This window comes from Ailuropoda melanoleuca, chromosome 11, assembly GCF_002007445.2.
Source record: "Ailuropoda melanoleuca isolate Jingjing chromosome 11, ASM200744v2, whole genome shotgun sequence".
Lineage (NCBI taxonomy): Eukaryota > Metazoa > Chordata > Mammalia > Carnivora > Ursidae > Ailuropoda > Ailuropoda melanoleuca.
The window spans coordinates 18,231,282-18,258,005 of NC_048228.1; the positions used below are offsets into that span (position 1 = coordinate 18,231,282).

The 26,724-nt window shown below is 36.7% G+C and overlaps 1 pseudogene; it reads right to left on the minus strand.

Moving 5' to 3' along the window:
• Nucleotides 1–13,014: 13,014 nt before the first annotated feature.
• Nucleotides 13,015–26,724, minus strand: part of LOC105239167 — a 186,038-nt pseudogene continuing 172,328 nt past the window's right edge.

Below are 26,724 nucleotides of genomic sequence, written 5' to 3' on the forward strand. Positions count from 1 at the left end.
TTCTCCCATTCCATAGATTGCCTTTTAGTTTTGTTGTTTCCTTCGCTGTGCAAAAGCTTTTCATCCTGATGAAGTCCCAATAGTTCATTTTTGGTTTTGCTTCCCTTGCTTTGGAGATGAGCCTAGCAAGAAGTTGCTGCAGCCAAGGTCAAAGAGGTTGTTGTCTGTGTTCTCCTCTAGGATTTTGATGGATTCCAGTCTCACATTTAGGTCTTTCATCCATTTTGAATTTGAATTTATTTTTGTGTATGGTGTAAGAAAATGATCCAGTTTCATTCTTCTGCATATGGCTGTCCAGTTTTCCCAACACCATTTGTTGAAGACACTTCTTTTGATTGGATATTCTTTCCCGATTTCTCAAAGATTAGTTGACCATGGAGTTGAGGGTCCATTCCTGGATTTTCTATTCTGTACTGTTGATCTGTGTATCTATTTTGTGTCAGTACTATACTGTCTTGATGATTATAGATTTGTAAGACAGCTTGAAGTCCGGAATTGTGATGCCTCCAGCTTTGGTTTTCTTTTTCACCATTCCTTTGGCTATTCAGGATATTTTTCTGGTTCCATACAAATTTTAGAAGTGTTTGTTCCAGCTCTGTGAAAAATACTGGTGGTATTTTGATAGATATTGCATTGAATGTGTAGATTGCTTTGTGTAGCATAGACATTTTAACAGTATTTGTTCTGCCAATCCATGAGCATCAAATGTCTTTCCATTTTTTTTTGTGTCTTCCTCAATTTCTTTCATAAGTATTCTATACTCTTCAGAGTACAGATCTTTCACCTCTCTGGTTAGGTTTATCCCTAGATATCTTATGCCATCACTATTTTTTTACCCTGAATGAGGATATAGTGCAGTTGTTATTTATTTATATTTCTCATCTATGTCCACATACCAAGTGGACCCATTCAAGAACCCAAACATTTCCATCACTGATTATAAGGGATCTCTGGTGTAGCCATAGATGTGACCAGAGAAAGAGGCACTGGTAAAATAGTGACAGATAACATGAGGGTCATTATGAACAATTGTATGCACCAGGCATCTGATGGTTAACCAATGCCACTGGCTTCTATTGTTTGGGGATCCTATTCATTTTCTACTGTTAGTAGTGAGTTCAGTCCTGTAGCACCCTATCCTGCCCCAGTCTACGGAAGAGAGCCAGCACCTAAATTCTTAGTAATGTTGGTGCTCCTCTCACCAATATAATCCTTACTGTGTGGGAGAATGATGTATCATTTGGAATCTTTAATTTATTGGCTTTATTAATATAGTGAAAACTAGAACAGAATAGAGATCCTAAAGTAAACCCATGCATATATAGTCAATTGATTTATGACAAAGGAACCAAGAACATACAATGAGGAAGAGCAGTTCCTTCAATAATGGTACTGCAAAAACCTTACAGTCACATGCAAAGGAATGAAACTGGATCACAATCTTATGCCATACACAAAAATGAATTCAAAATGGATTAAAGACTTGAACTTAAGACCTGAAACCATAAAAGTCCTAGAAGAATACATAGGCAGTAAGCTCCTTAACATGGGTCTCAATGATTTTTTGGATCTGACACCAAAAACAAAGACAGCAAAAGCAAAAGCAAAAATAAACAAGTGAGACTACATCAGACTAAAAAACCTTTGCACAACAAAGGAAATAATCAACAAAATAAAAAGGCAACCTATTGAATGGAAGAAAATATTTGCAAATCATGTATCTGACAAAGGGTTAATATCCAAAATATAAAAAGAACTCATATAACTCAATAGCAAAAACAATCTGATTTAAAAATGGGCAGAAGATCTGAATAGACATTTTTTCAAAGAAGACATACAAATGACCAACAGGTACATAAAAGGTGCTCACTATCACTGATTATCAGAGAAATGTAAATCAAACCACAAGGAAAGATCACCTCAAAACTGTTAGAATGAAAAAAAAAACCTGTTAGAATGGCAATTATCAAAAAGACAAAAATAACAAGTATTGGCAAGGATGTAGAGAAAAGGGAACACTTGCACTGTTGCTGGGAATGTAAATTGGTGCAGTCATAATGGAAAACAGTATGGAAGTTCTTCAAAAACTTTAAAATAGAACAATCATTGGTCCAGCAATTCCACTTCTGGATATTTATCCAAAAGAAATGAAGACACTAACTCAAAAGGATATATGCACTCCCATATTCACTGAAGCACTATTTACAATAACCAACACACAGAAGCAACCTAAGGGTCCACCGACGAATGAATGGATAAAGAAAATGTGATATACATGCACAGACTAAAATATTACTCAGCTATAAAAAAGAATGAAATCTTGCCATTTGCAACACCATGGCTAGACCTTGAGGGAATTATGTTATGTGAAATAAGTCAGACAGAGAAAGACATATAACATATAATCTCATTTACATGTGGAATCTAAAAACAAACACACACAAACAAAAACCTATACTCAGAGATACAGAAAACAGTTTGATAGATGCCAGAGGTGGGGAGTACGGGAGGAGAAATGGATGAAAGGGTCCAAAAGGTACAAACTTCCATCTATAAAATAAGATGCCATTGGATACAATGGGCAGCATGGTGACTGTAGTTAATAATATTATATTGTATATTGAATATATGGACCACATCTTCTTAATCCATATATACAATGGAATATTACTCAGCCATCAGAAAGAACGATTACCCTACATTTGCAGCAACATGGACAGGACTGGAGGAGATAATGCTAAGTGAAATAAGTCAAGCAGAGAAAGACAATTATCATATGGTTTCACTCATTTATGGAACATAAGAAATAGATCGGTAGGAGAAGGCAGGGAAGAGTGAAATGGGGGGTAAAGAGAAGGGGCAATGAACCATGAGAGACTATGGACTCTGGGAAACAAACTGAGGGCTTCAGAGGGGAGGGAGGTGGGGGATTGGGATAGGCTGGTGATGGGTATTAAGGAAGGCACGTATCGCATGGAGCACTGGGTGTTATATGCAAATAATGAATCATGGAACACTACATCAAAAATTAAGGATGTACTGTATGGTGACTAACATAATAAAAAATTATTATTAAAAATATTGTATATTGAAAAGCTGCTAAGAGAGTAGATATCATATGTTCTCATCACAAGGAAAAATTGTAATTATCTGTGGTGATGATGTTAACTATACTTATTATGGTGATCATTTTGCAATATATACAGATATTAAATGATCACCTTGTTCATCTGAAAATAGTATGTTATATATCAATTTTATCTCAAAAGTACACAATAAAAAGTATAAATGTCCTCATGTCAGTTCAAGTAAGTTTCTATTGCCAAATGAGTTTGCAAAAAGAAAAATATCTGTTGAATTTCAGAGATCTTTGTATTTTTGGAATTGTGGATAAGGTGTTGTTAGAGAAATCCAGAGAACTCCCTCTATAGGATTCCTATGACAACCTTTCATAAACAGGGTATCACATTCCTATAGCCAGAGACAACAATGTATCAGTGCCTTTTGTTCTCCACAGTTCATGCCCATTCTCATATATCTAACAACAGGTCTCTACCCCAGACCTCCTTCAATCTCCCTCAAACTCTTTTATTCTTTCTCTTTACAGGCCCTTGATCAGCCAAACCATTTGCCCTTGCCCATGATCCCGCATATGTACTAAGCTTGAGTTTAGATACAGTACTGGGTGACTCAGAAACACAGGGGCAGGGACAAAAGCAGATTGCATACCGGAGTCTGATGACACAGCAAATAATCCCAACAACTCACCTATGACCCTGACCAACATGGGACAGAAGGATTAACATAACCATAGTAGGAAGTTGGAAGGCTGAGAAAATCCTCTTTACCTAGGGCTACTAGCTGACAATACAGATACTGGTTAAATAATGAAACAGAATAAAACCTGAGTGGTTATTTCAAAACACTCATCAAAGATGTAGTAGAAAAAAAATTCTAAGAACTCTTCAGTGTTCATTTTGTAGATTGTTGTTATAGTAAACTTAATTTACTTGAAACGAAACAAAACAAAACAAACTTTGAGACTCAAAGGTACAGCATCCCAATGTTTATATTTCTAGCACTGGTACATTTTTCTCAGTCTCAAACTTTGTAATCATCCATGATTCTTACATCTCTTTAGATCCTACATTCAACCAATCCTTATCATTTTTTTTCCCCTTAAAACGGCATCTGACATTTATTCATTCTGCTTTATTTCCATCTCTGGCTTCTGCCTGCAGACCCGTATTTCAGTTTTTGATTATGAATTAATCTCCTAATTGAGCTTTCCCTGGCTAAACAAGCTTCCCTATCACTGCCAGATTAGTTTTTCTGAAAATCTATTTTGACCCAAAATTATAAAAAACATAAATAAAAAGCTGCTTGCAAATACCAGTAAACAGGTTTAAAAAGAAAGCTCCAAATTGAGCAAGTTTATTTGCAATGTGTTTGAGTGATTACTTTTTAAACTGGTTACTACAAAAGGAATGCTTGCAACTTACAAACAAAACACTCCAAAGAAAAATAGGAAAATGTCATAAGTGGTAATTCACAAATGAAGAAATATAAACAGACAATGCACATGAAAAAAACTGTAAGTTGATAATAATGGAAATGTGAATTAAAATACAGCTCGTTACCTTTCTGTGCTGCCCGAGAGGGATCCATATGATATTCTGAGTTCCCTTCATAAAGGGAAATTTTCAAATTGTCTGGAGCCTTTGATATCTCACAAATGAAGGAGGGCAATGTCCTCAAAATCTCTTGCAGCAGGACTCCATTTAAATGCACCACACTTGACTTCCAAATGGAACAATACATCTACACAAGAAAAGAGATAGCATCTATATCATAAGCCTGAAGAGAACCTGGGAGAAGATTCTGCTGGCAGCTTGTGCCATTGAAAACGCAGCTGATATCAGTGCCATATCCTCCAGGAATACTGGCAGGTAAGATGCACTGAAGTTTGCTGTGCCACTGGAGTCACTCCTATTGCTGGCCACTCCACTCCTGGAACGTTTGCCAACCAGATCCAGCCTTTGGGAGCTGTGACTTGCAGCAGTGACTGATCCTGGAGCTCACCAGTAGCCTCTTACAGAGGTGTGCTGTGTTAATCTGCCTACTGCTGCTCTCTGTAACACAGACTTTGCTCTGCACTATGTGGACATTGCCATCCCACATGCAACAAAAAGGGAACTCATTCTGCAAGTCTGATACACGGTAAATGTTGGCCCAGGAAGCTCTGCGCATGTGTGGCAGAATATCCCTTGAACATCCATGGGCGGTAATACGTGATCTCTACTTACAGAGATCCTGAAGAGAGTGAAAAGAACAGGCTGCTGCTGAAAAAGGCTGTGACTAAGTAAGAATTTCAGGGTGAATGGACTGCTCCAGCTCCCTAAATTTCCTACTAACTCAACCTGAAATCTCAGACTGGTCTGAAGGTGTACAGGCTCCCTTTGTGCCTATCCAGTAGCTCCTTCCTGAAGATTAGAGTGCTCAGCCTGTCATGGAAGACTGGTCTTCAAGTTTCACTGCTCAGGCCACTGAATGAGTAGGAATAGCCACTGAGATTTTAACCTCTTCTTCCAGACTCTTAGACAGAAAATGGAAATAGGAATAATGGAAAATAGTTTTTCTTTCTTTCTTTCTTTCTTTCTTTCTTTCTTTCTTTCTTCCTTTTTTTAAACTAGATTTTATTTATTTACTTGAGAAAGAGAGTGAGCAGGAAAGAAAGAGAATGAGCAAGCAGAGGGGAAACAGGAGAAGCAGACTCCCCACTGAGCCAAGAGCCCAATGTGGGGCTCAATCCCAGGACTCTGAGATCATGACCTGAGTGAAAGGCAGATGCTTAACTGACTGAGCCACCCAGGCACCCCTGGAAAATAGTTTCTTAAAAAAGAAAATTCAGCTTATTATTAACTGGCTTTCATGTAGGTCAAGGTTATGAAGAATGACAATCAGTGAAGGAGTGGAAAAATGGATCCCCTCATGAATACTGCTGAATTGAATGTAAATTAATACAAATTTTCTAGAGAAAGTGTCCATAATATGTTCTTAAAATTTAAAAATATATATGATCTTTTATCTAGGATTTACACTTTTAGAAATTTATCCTAAGAAATAATTATGCATTTTCCCAAGGTTTATCTGTAAAAATGCTTGTCTCAAAAACATTTATGCTGAAAAACGAAATACGAGAGAAAAATAAACAAGCTGGTTTAAAAAGTTATGTAATCTCCATGTGGTAAAATACTTTATGCAATCATCAAAATGATGTAATAGAATATATTGTAGGGATATATAGCCAAGGTAGAGTGTTAGGTAATAAAAACAAGTTAATAACTAATATGTACAGTATGAAATCATTTTTAAAGAAAATAAATATGCATAAATAGAAAAAAGTCTCAAAATATATAGCCCAAAATGCTAATAGAATTTTCTGTAGTTATCTTTTCTTTTTTTAAGATTTATTTATTTATTTTAGAAAGGGAGACAGAGAGAGGGAGTGAGTGGGAGAGCGTGAGTGGGAGGGGCAGAGGAAGAGGGAGAGAGCATCTCAAGCGGACTGCAGGCTGAGCATAGAGCCCATTGTGGGGGCTTGATATCACAACCCTGAGATCATGACCTGAGCTGGACGCTCAACTCTCTGTACCACCCAGGCACCCTGATCTTTCTTTTTAAATTAAAAAAATATATCTTTCAAAATATGGAACATTTTATGTAAAATGAATGAGTGTTTAATTGTAAAAATAAATGACTATTACTTGCACTCTAAAGAGAATACCTAAGGACCACAGTCACTGTGGATCCCATTCTTCTGTCATTTGTCTTTACTGCTCTTTCTCCCACATAGCCAAACTGGGACACTGAATTAACACAGTCCCCTTAGTCTGGAGGCTCTCACAGGGAGGACAGATATCCTGGCTGCACAATAATTCTTCAGTATTTGTGTCCATGGTCCTTTTCAACATTCAGCTTCAGGAATGACATAAATAATGTCAATCAGATAAGCCAAATGCCAAATTATCCAGAAAATTAACAAGGAGAAAGATTTCGAAGTTAGATTTTCCTCAGATTGGTTAAGATGGCAGAGGAGTGGGGGACCCCTTTTTCAGCCGGTCCCCTGAGTCAAGCTGGATAGGTACCAGACCAGCCTGAACATCCATGGAATCAGCCTGAAATGCAGGAAGATACATCTGGATCTCTACAAATGAACATCTCCAGCGCTGAGTATTGAGGTACGAAGCGGAGAGCCGTGAAACCGTGCACAGATATCGGAAGATAAACGGAAGGGGGGGGGGGAGCCGCCGTGTTCGGGCGCGGGAAGTGGCAGCCACCTGCATGGGGGATCGGGCAGACTTGTGGACAGCACCCGTGAGACAGCAGACTGAGACCGTGAGCCGGGAGCGTGCGCCACCAAGCATCTCATGGAACTCCGGAACTCCGGTGTGCTCACTGGATCCAGACTGAGACCAGGAGCTCTGGGAGTGCACTCGGGGCGGCTGGCGGCTGGCAGCATTAGAAACACAAAGGACAGAGACGCGCGGCCCTGGAAGTGAGGGCGGGGACGCCGAGTGTGGGGGCACATCCCGGGATGCTGCAGGGTTGAGCAGCACCAACAGAAACAGTTAAAGTGGCCAGAACATCAGTGGAGAACGGGCCGCGATCCCTCTGTTCTGTGACAGAGGCTGAGATTCGGCCGCTGCTGCTCTGACTCTCAGAAGAGGCAGAGCAAACCGCCAGAGAAAGCGCCAGAGAACAAAAGCCTGGAAATACCGGCTTACAGCATGCCCATCCCCATCCCCCCGAGCAGGGGACACGGAGACTCTACCCAAACAGGGTTGCCTGAGTATCCGCGGGGCAGGCCCCTCCCCCAGAAGGCAGGCTGAAAAATCAAGAAGCCCACATCCCGGAGCGCCGGGGTGGCGCATTCATTGAGTGCCTGTCTTCGGCTTAGGGCGTGATCCCGGCATTCCAGAAAGGAGTACCTCATCGGGCTCCTCCGCTGGGAGCCTGCTTCTTCCTCTCCCACTCCCCTGCTTGTGTTCCCTTTCTCGCTGGTTGGCTCTCTGCCACATAAATAAATAAATAAAATCTTTAAAGAAGAAGCCCACATCCCTAAGATCCCTATTGACTGGGTCCCAGTCAATAATTTGGGCTCTGGACAACCCCGCAACCTCTCCTCCTCAGAATGACAAGACGGAGAAGCCCCCCCCCCCCCCCCNAGAAAAGATAATGAGTCTGTGGCCTCTGCCACAGAATTGGCCTCGGCCACAGAATTAATACATATGGATGTATCCCAATTATCAGAAATGGAATTCAGAGCAACAATGGTCAAGATGATGAGTAAACTTGAAAAAAGCATCAGAGAAAGCGTTGCTGAGAATATAGAATCCCTAAGGGCAGAAATGAAAGTGAATCTGACAGATATTAAAAATTCTATGAGCCAAATGCAGGCAAAACTAGAGGCTCTGATGGCCAGGGTCACCGAAGCAGAGGAATGTATTAGCGAATTGGAGGATGGGTTAGTAGAGGAAAAAACGAAAATAGAAGCTGGACGTAGAAAAATCCACACCCATGAATGTAGGTTACGGGAGATTACTGACTCAATGAAATGATCCAATGTCAGAATCATCGGCATCCCCGAGGGGGTGGAGAAAAACAGAGGTCTAGAAGAGATATTTGAACAAATTGTAGCTGAAAACTTCCCTAATCTAGCAAGGGAAACAAGCATTCGTGTCCAAGAGGCAGAGAGGACCCATCCCAAGTTCAACCATGACAAACCTATGCCATGTCACGTCATAGTGCAATTCGCAAATATTAGATCCAAGGATACAGTATTGAAAGCGGCCAGGGCAAAGAAATTTCTCACGTACCAAGGCAAAGGTATCAGGATTACGTCAGACCTGTCTACAGAGACCTGGAATGAGAGAAAGGCTTGGGGGGGCATTTTTAAAGCTCTTTCAGAGAAAAACATGCAGCCAAGGATCCTTTATCCAGCAAAGCTGTCATTCAGAATTGATGGAGAAATAAAGACGTTCCAAAATCGCCAATCATTAACCAATTTCGTAACCACGAAACCAGCCCTACAGGAGATATTAATGGGGGTTCTATAAAGGCAAAAAGGCCCCAAGGGTGATACAGACCAGAAAGTCACAACCAATACAAAGAAAGACTTTACTGGCAACATGGCATCATTAAAATTCTATCTCTCAGTTCTCAGTGCCAATGTAAACAGTTTAAACTCTCCCATAAAATGCCACAGGGTTGCAGATTGGATAAAAAGACATGACCCATCCATTTGCTATCTACAAGAGACTCATTTNGAAACTTTTATCAACAGCTATATGCCAAAAAACTAAACAATCTGGAAGAGATGGAGGCCTTCCTGGAAACCTATAAACTACCAAGACTGAAACAGGAAGAAATAGATTTCTTAAATAGGCCAATTAACTATGAAGAAATTGAGTCAGTGATAAACAACCTTCCAAATAATAAAACTCCAGGCCCAGACGGTTTTCCTGGGGAATTCTACCAAACATTCAAAGAAGAAATAATACCTATTCTCCTAAAGCTATTTCAAAAAATAGAAACAGAAGGAAAGCTACCAAACTCATTCTATGAGGCTAATATTACCTTGATCCCCAAACCAGGCAAAGACCCCCTCAAAAAGGAGAATTACAGAATTTCCCTAATGAATATGGACGCCAAAATCCTCAACAAGATGCTTGCTAATAGAATCCAACAGTACATTATTAAAAGGATTATCCATCATGACCAAGTGGGATTCATACCTGGGATGCAAGCGTGGTTCAACATTCACAAATCGATCAGCGTGATACATCATATCAATAAGAANCATATCAACAAGAAAAGACTCAAGAACCATATGATCCTCTCAATTGATGCAGAAAAAGCATTTGACAAAATACAGCATCCTTTCCTGATTAAAACCCTTCAGAGTGTAGGAATAGAGGGTACATTTCTCAATCTCATAAAAGCCATCTATGAAAAGCCTACTGCAAGCATTATTCTCAATGGGGAAAAGCTGGAAGCCTTTCCCTTAAGATCAGGAACACGACAAGGATGCCCACTCTCGCCACTATTATTCAACATAGTACTAGAAGTCCTTGCAACTGCAATCAGACGACAAAAAGGGATCAAAGGTATCCAAATCGGCAAAGAAGAACTCAAAATGTCTCTCTTCGCAGATGACATGATACTCTATATGGAAAACCCAAAAGAATCCACTCCCAAACTATTAGAAGTTATAGAACAATTCAGTAAGGTGGCAGGATACAAAATCAATGCCCAGAAATCAGTTGCATTTCTATACACGAATAACGAGACTGAAGAAAGAGAAATTAGGGAATCCATCCCATTTACAATAGCACCAAAAACCATACGTTAAATTGGAATTAACTTAACCAGAGACGTAAAGGACCTATATTCTAGAAACTATAAATCGCTCTTGAAAGACATTNTGCTAGAAACTATAGATCACTTTTGAAAGATATTGAGGAAGACATAAAAAGATGGAAAAATATTCCATGCTCATGGATTGGAAGAATTAACATAGTTAAAATGTCCATACTCCCCAAAGCAATCTACACTTTCAATGCTATCCCAATCAAAATACCGAGGACATTTTTCAAAGAACTGGAACAAACAGTCCTTAAATTTGTATGGAACCAGAAAAGGCCCCGAATCTCCAAGGAACTGTTGAAAAGGAAAAACAAAGCTGGGGGCATCACAATGCCGGATTTCGAGCTGTACTACAAAGCTGTGATCAAAAAGACAGCATGGTACTGGCACAAAAACAGACCTATAGACCAATGGAACAGAATAGAGAACCCAGAAATGGACCCTCAGCTCTTTGGGCAACTAATCTTTGATAAAGCAGGAAAAAACATCCGGTGGAAAAAAGACAGTCTCTTCAATAAATGGTGCTGGGAAAATTGGACAGCTACATGCAAAAGAATGAAACTTGACCACTCTCTCACACCATACACAAAAATAAACTCCAAATGGATGAAAGACCTCAATGTGAGACAGGAATCCATCAAAATTCTAGAGGAGAACATAGGCAACAACTTCTATGACATCGGCCAGAGCAACCTTTTTCACGACACATCGCCAAAGGCAAGAGAAATAAAAGATAAAATGAACTTATGGGACTTTATCAGGATAAAGAGCTTCTGCACAGCCAAGGAAACAGTCAAAAAAACTAAGAGACAGCCCACGGAATGGGAGAATATATTTGCAAAGGACACTACAGATAAAGGACTGGTATCCAAGATCTACAAAGAACTTCTCAAACTCAATACACGAGAAACAAATAAACAAATCATAAAATGGGCAGAAGATATGAACAGACACTTTTCCAATGAAGACATACAAATGGCTAACAGACACATGAAAAAATGTTCAAAATCATTAGCCATCAGGGAAATTCAAATCAAAACCACACTGAGATACCACCTTACGCCAGTTAGAATGGCAAAGATAGACAAGGCAAGAAACAACAATTGTTGGAGAGGATGTGGAGAAAGGGGATCCCTCCTACATTGTTGGTGGGAATGCAAGTTGGTACAGCCACTCTGGAAAACAGTGTGGAGGTCCCTTAAAAAGTTAAAAATTGAACTACCCTATGACCCAGCCATTGCACTACTGGGTGTTTACCCCAAAGATACAGACGTAGTAAAGAGAAGGGCCATATGCACCCCAATGTTCATAGCTGCATTGTCCACAATAGCCAAATCATGGAAGGAGCCGAGATGCCCTTCAACAGATGACTGGATTAAGAAGCTGTGGTCCATATATACAATGGACTATTGCTCAGCTACCAGAAAGAACGAACTCTCAACATTTGCTGCAACATGGACGGCACTGGAGGAGATAATGCTAAGTGAAATAAGTCAAGCAGAGAAAGACAATTATCATATGATTTCTCTCATCTTGGAACATAAGAACTAGGATGATCGGTAGGGGAAGAAAGGGATAAAGAAAGGGGGGGTAATCAGAAGGGGGAATGAAACATGAGAGACTATGGACTATGGGAAACAAACTGAGGGCCTCAGAGGGGAGGGGGGTGGGGGATTGGGATAGACCGGTGATGAGTAGTAAGGAGGGCACGTATTGCATGGTGCACTGGGTGATACGCAACTAATGAAGCATCGAACTTTACATCGGAATCCGGGGATGTACTGTATGGTGACTAACATAATATAATACAAAATCATTAAAAAAAAGATTTTCCTCATATTTAACTGAAAGTTATATTTAAGGATAGTGTATGTGTTGTTCAAATGAAGGTTTTTAATAATTGTCTTCTCCAGCCAGTTTATCTTTAATTAAACTTAAGAAACAAATAAAAAATCTGTATTTAACCTTTTGAAAAGTTAAAAGAATAACCAGTAGCTTCCACTTCTTGTTTCAAGTTGTTATTATCGCTAAATTATATTCTCTTGGTATAAAATATATTTTTAAAAAAAAATCTCAAACACATACATAAGTAACAAACATATTAACATATACCTATAAACACAAACACGGCAATATATACACATCATATAAGACAGGGATGGTCCTCTTGAATGGTTTAATCATGAATGGCAGCAGGTGTTATAAGAAAAAAGTTACAGAATATGATCGATCTTCATTATTAGCACAGGATAACCTTTCATTTCATGGTATACATTTCACAATATTAAAAGAAAACAATGTGGTTTACCTGATTAAAATCAGGGGGGAAAGGACAATGTTTATGGAAAGGAACAAGGTATGAAAAGCAGCCTGGGGCCATGCACTGACCAGGTGGTGGGGGCCTAGTTTCAAAGTCCTACCCATAAGCACAGGGACAAGTTGTCAAATATTTACCTGTGCAGATATATCAAGAATTTATATGGAACTTTTAAAATGTGCATTCCCTTGTCTGTGTTTAAGAGACTCTAATGATGACCCATTTGGAGAAGTGCTCGTTCCAAATCAGATGTAGGATTGTTTCCAAATTCAATGAAACAGCAGTCCTCTTCTGTGTCTTGACTTCAGGTGACCGCTGAATGACAAAATATTTCCCTCTCTTGGTGCAGTTTCTCAGCCTCCTGTTGCTTCTGCTGTTCAGAACTTTTTAACATGAATGTCAATTGTTTGCTGACAACCATGGCTTCTGATACACTCAATGTTCCATTTTATGCTTCAAGTTTCAAATGATCTTCAAGGGTTTTATTCATCAGCTTCTGCTTTGTGGCAGAATCTTTGTAGCTTCTGATTTCTCCTGCTTTGACATCATAAAACTGGGGATTGAGGACTGTCTGCTGGTTCTCCCTCAGTCATTCTTGCTTCTTTTTCCTCCTGTTGGAAAATTCTGTGCTGTTTCCTGACCTCTTCAACTCAGTCTTTTTCATCATCTGAATTCTTAGAACTTTCTGCACCACTCAGTTTTCCTTTTAGTTCTTCCTTCTCTTCTTTTTCATAAAGTATTTGTTGCTCTAAGAGTTTTCTTCCTTCTTCATTAACTTTTTAAACAACTGCATTCAAAAGCTAAAATTCTTTACTTTCTTTGTCTACTTTGAAGTCAGTGTTCTCAAACAACTTAAACCAATCATTGGTGAGAATATTAGAAAGGCTTTTTATTTCCTTTTTCCATGTAGATTTTTGCTTCTTTTCTTCTCCCTCAATTAATTTAAGTGTCAGCTCTTTGTTAACTTTTGGCAACCCTTTAACTGGACTCTGTGCACATCATCTATCTTCTATCAGATCTTATTTTTCCTATATTTTTCATAAGCAAATCACTTTACTATCAATTTCACTCATGACACAGTCTTACATCCATGAAAAATCCATGCATATATGCCTGGTGAAAATGAGATGTCTGAGGCCTAAATTTTTAAGGTCTGTCTTAGTGACAAATTTGTAATCATCATAAACTGCTTTTTGGATTCTCTTATAATTCTTCTGTTGAGTTGCCTAAAAAGAAACACCACCTGGGAGAAGAACTTAAAACTAGATTACTGGCTTATTATAAAAGGATATAATTCAGGAATGGCCAGATTAAAGAGATGCACAGGGCACAGGAGAGGGAAAGGGCCCAGAGCTTCCATGCTCTCTCCCAGCATGCCACTTCCTGAATCTCTACATGTTCAGAACCCAGAAGTTTTGTGAAACAAAACATGAAACATGGATGTCATATATAAAAGTATACTTATGGGGACAGTTCAGCAGCTTATTTTAAATTGGAATTGCTTTGGATAGTCTGGGACATATGATTGATTTAGAAACATCTTCAGAGAGTGGTAGAAAAACTGCTTTTCATCTTATGTTCATTACCACCCCCAGGCTTTCAGAGACAATAAAAAAAATTAAGGTAAGAAATTCTTAAGAACTTGAAAGTATTGTGACAAAAAAAATCAACAGTAAAGTAATACATCAACATTTTCAAAATGAAATTATAGAACTGAAAATGAGGTGACTTTTTAAAATGCATACCATATGCTAGGTACCTTCTTATATATTAGCTTCTTAAAGATACATATCCACTCCATAGGATATATATATAGAAAAGAGTTTAGTCTAGCTAGTTTAGCAGAAATACTAAGGGAAATTAAATATCTCCTGACTCTCTGGGAGAGCTGGAAAAGAACCAGACTTGGAGCTACACTGACAGGGATGGTACAGAAAGGAAAAACTCCCAAATAGGACTTATAAATAAAAATTATTTTGAGAAGTTTAAAATGCATAAAAGAAAGTATTAATAATAGCATCATTAGAAACTAAAAGTACATTAGAAAACATATTGACTGGCTTTTCTCAACTTTGACATATTGACCTTCATCCAATTTCATGGCCATTTTAAGTACCTAAAAGCAATATGTGTCCTTCACACTTGCTGACATTAATTCTAGTTCTAATGACGATTAAGCAAGTGTTACACATTACAAGACAGTCAGCAAAGTGATTGTCAGTGGTGGATTGTATTATTTGCTCACAACTATTTGTCTCTTCCCCATCCTTGTCATGCTTCCCCATCTGCAGGGAATATATTCTCTTGCCCCATTGACATTGATTTAGCCACATGACTTTCTTTGGTCAATGGAATTTGAGTGAATGTGGTATATGTTTGCTCAAGTAGAAGTTTTAAATGCCTTGCCTGGGTTGGCTCTGTCCCACCTGAGCGGCTGTCCTCTGCCATGAGAACATCATGTCACAGATGGTGGCTCCTTCTTCAGAAGGGATCCAGGAGCAAGAAGACTCGTGGATCTGGGCTGAACCCCGTGGAGCCCAGCAGAGAACAGCCTTCAAATTATACCCACAACAATAAAAAAAATGTGCATTGTGGAAAGCGGCTGCAATTTCGTCGCCACCATTTGCAAAAGTTGGCCAATATACAGGTAAGCACGACTTTTTAAAGTGGGTTCAAATTTAGAAGTTACTAAATTTAAAGGGAAAATCCCTAAGATTAAATTAAGACTGAATTAATTTTGCTTCCGGATACCATCCCTAGTAATTTGCCTCTCCCAGCAAAAATAACTTTTAGCAAAAGAAATATAGTCCACAAAGGCTTCAATCTTGTAAGAGAGTATATAGTGTGTATTTCACTTTTTATATAATATATGAATACCTTTTGAGAATTCCCTAAATTGTATTTATAATTTTTATCAATCATAATCAGTTTCAGAAACATACAAAAATAAGATTGAATGTAGAATTCAAAAGCATTGATAATTAGTATAAATTTGTTTTAAAACAATTTCTGTGGACCAAACATTATTATTGTTGGGTATGTTCAAATATAAGGCAAACAGTTTTTTTCTCCTAAAATATTAACTCTCAGATAACCAGATATAATTACTTTATATCCAGGTCTTACAAAGTCTACTTATTGCTGGTCTTCTCTCTGTTTACTAAATTAGACTAATCAAATTCTGTTTAGGGAAAAAAATACATAGTCTGAAACACATGTCACTACTAGTGACTGGTGAGAAAACAAGAAAAAAAATTTTTTTAAGCTTTTACTTATTTATTTGACAGAGAGAGAACAAGCAGGGGGAGCGGCAGGAAGAGGGAAAGGGAGAAGTAGACTCCCCGCTGAGCAACGAGCCCGATGTGGGGCTCAATCCCAAGACGCTGAGATCATGATCTGAGCTGAAGGCAGACGCTTAACCAACTCAGCCACCCACGCACCCTATGAAAAAAATTGATACAGATTTCTTCATTACTCTAGTTAGCATGACTTCACAATTCCAAGTGTTTGATTGTAAACAGGCCTTTTAAAATTTACTTATAAAGCAAAGCAGAAAATGGTTGTGTTGGGGAGATCGTGAATGCATATACATAGAACAATATAAAAAAAACAAAATGTACTCATGTTTTGTGATTGTATACTTTTAGGATAAAGTTTCCAGTGAGAATATCATATACAGATCCAAAATGTGTTTTATCTAAAAAAAATGTGGGCCAATAAAATGATGTGCTTTTGACAAATGCATGAGAGGATACAACAAGGAACTGTACTGATGATGAGACTATTTTAGAAGATGCATATGGAGAGCTTGACTAAAATATTTTCAAGAAATGTGAAAAGCATATTTCTATATTAATAAGGTAATTATATGCCTTGTGATTTTGAATGTATTTCATAACTTATTTAATAAAGTAAATATTAAAAGTTGATATTTCACCATTTTATACCCATAATTAAACATTAATATGGTAGAGTGAGTTTTAAAAAGCTCCTTTTGAATCTTCTTGCGAACGGAATACAGGGGTTAACTCATAGTAGGAATGTATGGTACCGAACTCCATTTTGACCCATTTCCCTTTAATATTGACTAACTACTATTAATTAATCTCTCATACCTTTCCCATCCAAGATCAGTTCACTTATTTACTAATCAATTAACAAGTCCAGAATGCAATTTACAAGGAAAAAAAATGTCCATCTTTCCTAACACCAGAAACCTAAAGGTTCAATGGAAAGGCAGAGGTCTTATTTAATCATTCTAACATATGTAATTATTTTTTTCTTTTGATTAATGAAGAAGCAGCCAGAATTCAAGAGCCAAAGAGTAAGCTATCACCTCAGGCTCAGAGGTGCTTTGCTAATTAGGACATTGCTGAGGTCAATTAGACAAGTAACGATTTGACTACTATCATTGGTAAAAGGGGACAGGCTAAATTGGTTTCCTGCAAACACATTAAAAAATGAATCTTCATTAGATCCATAAAGGCACATTTCTTTGAAAAATGGCAACAACAACAAAAGGAAGACTACATAATTCCTTTTGGGGATCTTTTCCCCCGTGGTTCTAATGTTCCAAAATTAGAGGTTGACTTTTACTAATAGGTGAGGACACACAAATAGAAAGTACTTTCCCATTGAATTGTGAGTGGATTGATATGAGCCCATGTGGGTTAATCCTTCCAGAATAATAGTTAATAGGACTGTCAAAGTTACATCAGTAACTCACACCCATATTCTTTCCAGAAAAACATGGAAGAAATAAGATAATCCAATGATTCTCTTGGAGCCTACCTACAAAAATTTAACTTTGAGTCCTTCAGGTAGCTTGTTCCAGTACTTTAATTTAAAGGATCAGTCTTTTTAAGAAGCACTTGTGGTTTTGGACAACTCAATCTAAAAATATTCTAAAAATTAAATATTTTTATAAATTTGACTCCTACTCTTACCTCTTTTCCTGTGCTACTGATTCCCATGCCAAACCATCCCCAGCTAATAATCCCTTGTGTGAGAGTGTATCATACATACGTGGTGACTATACTCTAGAGCTTCCCTCTTTGAAGTGTGGTCTGTGGTCGAGTTCACAGAAGAACTGATGAGAAATGCACTCATAGGCTGCCCTCAGACTTACTCTATTAGAATCTGCATTTTTTAGATGATTGGTTTTCACTTTTGAAGTCTGAGAAACATTCCTCTTGGTATTTCTTTATTGTTACTCTTTAGAACAATAGTTTTCAGCCCAAGCTACACATTAGAATCACCTAGGAGATTTTCAAAATCCCTAGTCCTTTGACCAGGCCTCATACCTGACTATATCAGAATCGGTAAAGTGGCCCAGGTATCAGTATATTTTAAAGATCCCCAGATGATCCCAATGTGCAATCAATGTTGAAATCCTTTAGTGTGAATCAGAATCACGTGGTGGGATTCTTTTTTTTAAAATTTAAATTCAATTAGCCAACATATAGTACACATTAGTTTCAGATGTAGAGTTCAATAATTCATCTGTTGTGCATGGTGGGATTCTTAAAACAGATTCTGGCCTCTAAATGCCCAGCATTTCTGATTTAGTAGTAATAAGTGGGGTCTAAAATGCATCTTGAACAAATTCCAGATTGCTGGTGCTTGCTGCCCCAGTGGCCATGCTATGAGAAATACGAACTTACAGGAGGTGACTCAAAGGTAGAAATTTCAAAAATTGTTGTCTAGGAAAAAGTTTCCAGCCTATCTCCTGCTATCACCTTATCAATAAATTGATGAACTCAGTATTTATGACATGTCTGACACCCTGAACTTCTTTCTTCTGAAACCTATATTACTACCATTCTCCAAAATCCCAATCACAGAACCACAACATAGAATTTTTTCACTTTTAAAGGGTCAAACTTCATGCTAGGTAGATAGACTTGAATACAACACAACCAGGCTTGCCAATGTGCCAATGTGCTCCTCTTTCTGGATTTTTAATGTCACTAAATGATACCACCATTTACCTCAGCTATCTAATCTATCAGGCATCTATCCGAGTCATTTTTTATTATTTTTTCTCTTTTACCTTATGTCCAATATGCCAACAAGTTCTACTGATCATTTTCCTGTTACACCTTTAATCTTATCTCCTCCTTACCTTATTAACCAGGAGCAATCAGCTTAGTCTATCTCTTTGCAGGTGATTGTATCTTTCCCTAGTCTCATCCAGTCAGGCATTGACTGAATTCCTAAAATATAAACTGCTTTGCACACACAAGTCTTGCTCTCACAATCAAGAAGTGCCAATAGTTCTCCATTACTCAAAATAAAGTCCAAAATAAATACGACATTCAGAAGAATACTTCTACAATCTCATCTTCTTCAACCCACCTCTCTAGTCTGTCTCCCTCAGCTTTCCTTCGTAAGCCTGCTGAATTTCCAAACCCACTGAATCTCTAATGATTCCACAAACATGCTATTTACTTCCATTCATATGTATACACACACACATATAACTAGAATATATAATATAAAATATATAATATATACTATATTGCATATATATGCAACTAGAATATATAATCTATATTCTATGTAGTTCAATATACTTCTGAAGTATGCAAGTAGAAACACTGTTCACTGTTCCTTTAAAATCCAACTCAGTCTTCGAGACTCAGGTCTCTTATTGCCTCAAATACAAAGTCTTCTTCAATATCCTCAAATAGAATTAAAAACTCACCCCATTTTACCATTTTACATTTTTCTATTGTTAGTTTTACATCCATATGTCTTTCTTCACTCATAATAGTATCCCTTACAGCATTTAGCAGTATCTGGCTCTCAATAAAAATTGTTGAATTTGTTATTATATAAGTGGCAGAATTATCAAATAATAATTCTCTGTCCTTCAAGAATGTTACTATGCCCCACTTTAAGTATATACAAAAAAGGCAGAATCAGGGAAAATTTACTCTCCAATGTAGGTGGGCAATTCTTTTCCATTAGAAGTTCATGTTGATTAGAAATCCTGATAATATACTGCCATTATCAGTTACTACAATATTGCTATAAAAGTTCCAACTGGGATTCTGAAGTTATATTTTGATACATTTCTGTTATGAAAAAAAATTGGATAGGACAAGGATGGAGAAAAGTTCTGTTTTCATTAGGTAAGAGCTATATTCCTGTGATCCCTAAAAATAATTCTTTAAAAATGATCATCTGTTTTTTTGTCAGTTTCAAATACAGTTCTTTCATATACATTTTCACATCAACATTGAGATTAAGAAAGAAAATATTCCTAATTTTTCCAAGTAACAAATTGAGACACAAGGAAACTAAATAATTTCCATGTCAGGTAACTAGTGACAAGATTAAGATGTAGCCAGTAGTTTGCTTCTTGACACACCAGAATACTTTACAGCCAATAGCTGCTTTCCATTTCAATTATGTATCTAATTTAGAGCATGCTGAGAGAATGACAAGTAATAGAATAGGTTTGTTATGTTACTGAAGTTCAGAACTGGAGGATTCAACTACAGTAAGTAAAACCAACTGGATAGAAATATATTAAACTAGAAAAAATTTACAAATTACCAATAGCAATTTAGTAATTTAATTTAGTAAATCTTTAGTAATTACTGATAATAATTTACCAGACAAACATATTTCAAGAAAAATAAGTGAATCTTACTGCTTAAAAGGCTCATTTGTTATACACCACAGTTAAATGTCAGCATGAGTCACAGTAAGAAAAAACAACACTTAAACTAGTTCAGAAGCTACTCAGCTAATACTGTGATATAACCACATAAATTAATTTAGAAACCACCAAATTATGCAGAATTTAGGTAATAAGAATACTGTGTGTGTGTGTATCCTCATAAAGTTCATTATATCCTTCCTTGCCTTAATAAAGATAATATATTAATTACAATTAAGACTTTACTTGATGACTCAGGGCAATTATTTTACATCAGTTGTGGACTGCAGTGTGGAACCATTTTTCTCCCTCCCCATCCTAGACTTAATTCTATGTGTAAGGCATATCTTGCTTTTTTACCAAAAATTCTGCCAGACATCTGTGTTGTTCTAATTTCAGTTATGTCATTTTCTCTTATGACCAGTCATTTGTTATTGTTGTCAGAGTCTCTGTTTCTTCGTTATCCCATGGCTTTTTTCCACTCTCCAGTTGTAAATCTGAATGGATTTAAGAATTATCAGGAGATTTCAGAAAACCAAGCCATAGAACTATGAGAAAAATATTGTCAAATACAGAGATTTGCTTTTTTCATTTTCACTTGAGAAACCAGTGAGAGGAGAAAACCCAGTGAAAGAACTGTATCCACCCGAAGAATGGTCAGTCACGGTGGAGATAGAATCACAAAGCGATTCTAATTTGGCCTAAAAAGGCCATCCTGGGCTATTCTGAGTATCTTGGATATAAGGAAACAAATGTGACCTTGTGGGTGATTGGGACCTGAGGGTTGCCTATTTTGGGAAGAAAACAGATTTTAGAACCTGAGACAGGCCCTGAGGTTAGGGGTGAAGGTTTAAAGGAGCCACTCTCTGAGAGGATAAAATGAGATTGTACTCCAGATGGAAATAAGACTAACAAGACAGGCAGCCCATGCAGAATCTTTTAGAGGTTATAAAGCTTTTTCTTGAACATCAGCATCCAGTCTTAGGTTTCTTATCCATCGTCATACCATTATACTAGACTACAATTCCCTCTGGTTGTCGTGAAATCTTCACTGAGTCTGTAATCTGTTGTTCTTGGTGGAGTTATGAGAAATTATGGGAGAGGGCAGTAAAGAGAGGTGGGACTTTCCTTATATGACAATTGCAACACAATAATAAAAGGATAGTGGCACTGGTGTTTTGGGGGGTAATTACGATAAAGTGAGTGGTGGCCCCAGGCAATACTGAGAGTGGCAAGGAACAGAAAGCTGTGTGGAGAAGAAATTGCTACTTGGTTTAACTCAAGAAATATATGAAATATACCTTTTTTCTACTGCCATCTATACAATAGAAAGATGAGCCTTAATAGAAGAGGTCACAAGTTATAATTTGAGCTATAATAAATAGACTTTATGACTACTATATCTTATTAACTTTATAGTGCTTTACTGATTTATTCAAGTTTACTTCTGAAGTCTGAGGCTGCTGTAAAGCTCCTATTTTTTTTAGTGATCACTTTAAGCACAAATACAGCCATACAGCTTTGCCAAAGCTAAACAAAAAACAAAAATCTGGGGTACTCTGGAAAGAAATTGTCTGCTGCTTGAGATTTACAGATAATAACCACACACACACACACACACACACAGACTTCATAAAGAATATGCAGTTTTCTATAGATCATTTCCCTATTTTCATAATATGCACATTTAGATATTTTGCTGGTCTAAATTATTCTTATCTGTTAAAGGCATACATTATGCTTTTCCCAAGCAAATTGTTGTAAAAAATATTTAAATGTCTAAGGTGAGTTACAGTATATTCGAGGTACATTTTAAGAATATTGTTTCTCTCTGGTAGCTTTTACAATCTATTAAGGAAGTACAGTCTAGGTACTATTAATCATTAACTAGAATAAATTGAAGGACGGTACTGAAATTGCAACACAAGGATTAGTTCTTTGCTAGGTATTAGAAAATAGAGTCAGACTTTGAAATTCTTGGTATCTTTAAATATGTATCCTTTTCGAACCCAACTTCAAAATGGAGCTTTGCTGTTTTTTAGTCTATAGCTGTACTCTCTAATATGGTAGCCACTAGTCATATATGGCTATTTGAATATAAATTTAAATTAATTATAATTTTAAAAAGTTAAAATGTTCCTTAGTCATACTAGCCATATATTTCAAATGCTAAACAGCTGCATTTGGGTAGTGGCTACCATATTGGACAGTGCAGATTTAGAACATTTCTAACATCTCAGGATATTCAGTTGAATAGTGCTGGTGTATAGTATGATTTTCTTTTTTCCTTTCTTCCTTTTCTTCTACATTGTCCAGGTACACACTAAAATGTAAGCCATTATTATAGCATTTGTGAATGGCATATCCCAATATTCTGGCTATCTAAAATGGATAATAGTTTAGTAATACAAACACATTTTCCCCATTTTCTTTCTTGGATTTAAGATCAATAAAGTTTAAATTCATTCAGAGGTCATTCAGTCCTCAGGTATAACTAGGTTATGACATGCCCCTGAGAAAAGGAAATCCAGTTATTTATTCTTTTCATATGCTGGTATATTTTTCTTGGATTCACAGAACCTTAGGAAATGATAATATACAATTTAGGAAATAACACAGTTATAACAAAAGTACATTCTCATCCCCTTCTAGGGAACAGGAGAGCATTTGCTCATGGAAGCATCAAATAATTCCAGGAATTAGAGATCCTTGTATTAACTTCAGGCCTCTTCTGTGAATTCCCAATGGGTATCAAATTTAAATAGCTCCCAACTTCTCACCATGTCCCCATTAGGACAAATGTAAAGTCTTTGTTGGTATTATTTCCTTTCCCTTCCCCAGGTAATTGCATTTTGAAAATGTAATCAAGATTAGAAATTAACTTCAATCAGAGATGTGATTTAGTTAAGCAGGAATACTTAGTACAACCAAGTAAAAAATATCCTATTTGAAGATGAGAAATCTATTAACTGGTTTGAGGCATTATCATTAATGTAACGGACTGTGGATATACAAGTTCTAGTTTGAGCTCCAGCCTAGTATAGCCACAGGGCTGTTGAGATTTTTTGGAGTCCTAGAGTTAATAAAAAATGACCAAAATTTTCCAGGATTCTAGGGAGGTGTGGGAAAAGAGAAATACACCAGAGGTTTAGCTGTGGATTAGTTGTGCCTAGAGTACTCAGCAATTAGAATTTCTGATAAGACTGAAAACAATGCCATGTCACTAATTTGGATTACCAGTATGTCTTGGAGGCAGGGGCCAACCTATTGAAATTTCTAGTGACCATGTGTCCCTGATGCAGTCCTCAGCCCCCATATACGTTTCCCTCATTAGTCATCTTATATTACCTTAATTGTTTTCAGAGGTCTGGTTGACCCAAATACCATGACTTCAATGTCTGACATAAAGAACGTAGCATTATCATTGAATAAAAATGCCATGTTGCACTCACCTTGAATACCATGCAGTTAAGATTTGATGTATGGTTAATATGGTTTGTATGAATGAGTTCCTTGTATTCGTCAAGAACACAAGGAAACCATCCATACAAATCACAGTTGCTGCTCTTGCTGATAGATTTTTGGGGAGTTTAGAGAAGCTACCTCAGGCAAAATTGTGGCAAAAACCCTGCAAATTACCTCTTTCTTAGAAGACTGCTTAACATATTCACATCACTTCATGACAATGCTTGAGATGTTACCAAGCTGAACTTTACTTGGCAAAAGAAACTTTTTTGTTATAGGAAGTCTCCTCAGAAGATTAAAATGACCAGTACAATAAGCTTGTAGAAATTATTTTAGCTAAATTTTTCCTGTACAAAGACTTTTCACTCAAGCCTAACAATAAAAAAAAAAAAAAGACTTATTTATTGGGAAAATAGCAGGCTCATTCCTATATACTATATACCATGTGTATAAGGCCATCCCATGTACCATGTATTTAAGCATGTTAAAGTTATACATTAGAATAACAAACTTAATTCAAATTTTCCCCTCTAGATAAGTATATCTTCCTAATTAAAATATGTACAAAATTATTGTTTTTATGATACTGAAATTTGGCACAAAAAAATCAAAGACGACTAAACCTGTTATTATTGATCACTTTTTGATATTCTATTGAAGAGACAACAATGTTTCAGTAGTAAATGGAATGTTAATAATTTATAAATGATTTTATATTTATCCCAAAAAATTTATTTCTTATCTTACATATAGCAAAATCACTATTCTGTAATAATCAAGATATTCATGTAATACTTTTGCCCCTGTGGTGGGAGGAATTCTAAGATGACCCCTCAAAAGTCCTAGCCCCTGATGTACCAGTTATTGCATTCAAACAAACACTAATCTAGGTATTGCTGGGAAGGGGTTCTGCAAATGTAATTAAGATCCAAAATCAACTGACCTTAAAATAGGGAGATTATTTGTGTTGGGCCTGATACAATTACATAATCCCTTTAAAAGCTGAAGGCTGGTCAAAGAGGAAGTCAGAAAGACTCAAAGCATGAAAAGAAGTTATTTCATCAATGCCAACTTCTACATGGATGAGGCCAAATGACAAGGACTGCAGGTTGCCTCTGGAGCAGAGAGCAGCCCCTAGCTGACAGCCAACATGGAGATGGGGACCTCAGTCTAATTGCCCCCACCTCCAAAAGAATGAACTTAGAAACACTTTTTCCCAAGTCTCCAGATGAGAACTCAGTCTGGCCAACATCTTGATACAAGCCTTGTAATACTCTGAGAACTCAGCCACGCTGTGCTGGACTTCTGAACTATACAACTAAGTGCTAACACATTGAGTGTTGTTTGAAGCCACTAATTTGTGGTAATTTGTTATGTATCAAGAGTAAACTAATATGCCTTCATTAAGATACTATATTGATGACATTTTTAGAACAATGTGATTGAATGCCACTTTGTTTTTAAATCTTGGCTTAACATTTTGTCACAGAGAATAGAAGATCTGGTTTGGTTTATTTTGATACTTGGCTTTACTCACTGATAGCTAATAAAGATGTCTCACAAAGATATGTAAATCTTGGCTGAACTTGTTAAATAATTATACTTACTTTTACTTCTACCCATCCATTATACAAAAGGCTTTTGCTGAAATTCAGGTAGCAAATTTTGTATTTCCTAATGTTAGTCAGTTATCCTTGAAACTAGAAGATATCATAGTTTTGTATTTGTAATAAATCTTTTCAAAATTAAAACTTTTCATTTATAAGATTTTAAACAGCTTTGAAAATTCTCTTGCCAAGTTTTTTACATTTTCAAAATCTGTGACATTTTCAGCAGCAAAAATCATATCATGCAAAGTTTTTCCTAATATGCATATCCATTTGCTATCTCTGTATTTTTGCTTGAAAAGCACTTGCTTACTCAGCTCTTTGTTTAAATTCATCATCATTTTGAAGGGAAAGATTAAGTATTTGTTTTGTTTTTAACTGAAAGTAACTTCTTGGAGTATACCACAGCCAGCCAGTGGTTATTACAGACCAAAAAAAAAAAAAAAAAAAAAAAAAAAAAAAAAAAAAAAAAAGAAAGAAAGAAAGGAAGGAAGGAAGGAAAGAAATTTGGAACTCATCTTTTTTGTAAAATAAATCTGTTTTGGCTCATCTTTAAGTCCTTTGCCATGAACTAGCCAGTAAACTTGTATAAATACCAAAGATTTTCCTGATCATCTACATCTTACTATGAAATATTACACTATCTTACTACTTAAGAAAATGAATCCGTAAATCCTTTTTATCAGGAACATGTAAACTGTAATGTGTCTCAAAATGGTGAAAGCAAATGCACAAAAAAGAAAATCTCTTGGGTATATGAATGGTTTTTTAAATAAATGATGCTTGGCCTACTAGATAGCTCCATGAAAAAAGACAAAGTGTGAACAAATATAAAAATTAATTCCAAGGAGGTATAAATCTAAAAAAACCCACAAATATTTTAGATGATAACGTGAGAGAGAATCTTCACCATCATGAGAGTAGGCAAAAATTTATTAAACAGACACACACATAAAGAACTAACCATAAAAGAAAAGACTGATAAATTGGACTTGACTAATATTAAGAACTTGTGTTTACCAAAAGATGCCAGTAAGAAAGTGAAAAAGGCAAGCCACAGAGTGGGAGAAGGTATTTGTATTATATTTACCTGAAAAAGGACTGACAAAGTCTTCGTATCAAGAATATATTAGAAATGATAAAAAAATAAGAAAATACAGATCATCTAAATGGGCAAAAGACCTAAAAGATGTTGAAAAAAAATGGTTCCCAAATGGTCAATACATATATGAAGAAAT